General features: G+C 42.2%; 1 long non-coding RNA gene across 1 annotated transcript; it reads right to left on the minus strand.

Annotated features, from left to right (window-relative positions):
- Nucleotide 1: 1 nt before the first annotated feature.
- Nucleotides 2–776, minus strand: LOC107885780. The gene is made up of 3 exons (XR_001680514.1): nt 527–776; nt 169–249; nt 2–93 (listed from the first exon to the last, which is right to left on the minus strand). It is a non-coding gene; the product is annotated as an uncharacterized LOC107885780 (long non-coding RNA).
- Nucleotides 777–797: the final 21 nt, after the last annotated feature.

A 797-nucleotide genomic window follows, 5' to 3' on the forward strand; every position in this document is an offset into this window, starting at 1 on the left:
TCTTCAGATAGCACCGTAAGCTCATCACTGGGGATGAACTTAAGTAACTTTTCAGATGATAGTGATAGGAATTCATCAGCTTCAACCACTTGTCTAAGAATCAAAATATAACAATAATAAATTATATACTTTCCATAAAGTACCATTATCATAATGAATATTTCATACGTAAAGTTTTGTTGAATGTTGACATGTCGCATTTTAAATTGTACCTATATTTATGAAGTCCAGGGCTTGGATGTCTTAGCACTATAACAATATTTAAATATACTCTTAAGAAATACTTAAATGACATAGGTAAAGTAATGCAATTAACACATTGACGGACAATCGTGAAAAAGTACAGCTGCAGCAGTATTTTTGTTCGGTGATGGTCGGGGGACAATTCACGTGTACCTACTTAATAGTACTGCTATAGTAGCAGTACTCGAAAACCGACCAAAAGTGGACACTTCTGCTACAGCGGTAGTTTTTTCAATCGCATCGTATGAGGGACACCAAGTCATGGGCAGTACCCAGTACCTACCGGCAACTCGTAGGCGAAATCGTCAGCGAGTATATTACGACTGTCGGCCGATAATGTTTGCGGCAGAAGAAAAACGCTCACTCGTATTGCCCGAACGGTTAGTCGTTACGACGGCAAAGGGGACGCACGCTCGTATGGCCGTACAGGATGGATATCGCGATGGTCTGAAGGGAACGTACTTGCGCGGCGGCAAACGAGGCACGTACAAACGAGTACGTGGGCGTTATAATAACGTGAGCGAACGCGACGGCGGATATACGCGCAATCGTAA

Source organism: Acyrthosiphon pisum, unplaced genomic scaffold (assembly GCF_005508785.2).
Source record: "Acyrthosiphon pisum isolate AL4f unplaced genomic scaffold, pea_aphid_22Mar2018_4r6ur Scaffold_14344;HRSCAF=14991, whole genome shotgun sequence".
NCBI lineage: Eukaryota > Metazoa > Arthropoda > Insecta > Hemiptera > Aphididae > Acyrthosiphon > Acyrthosiphon pisum.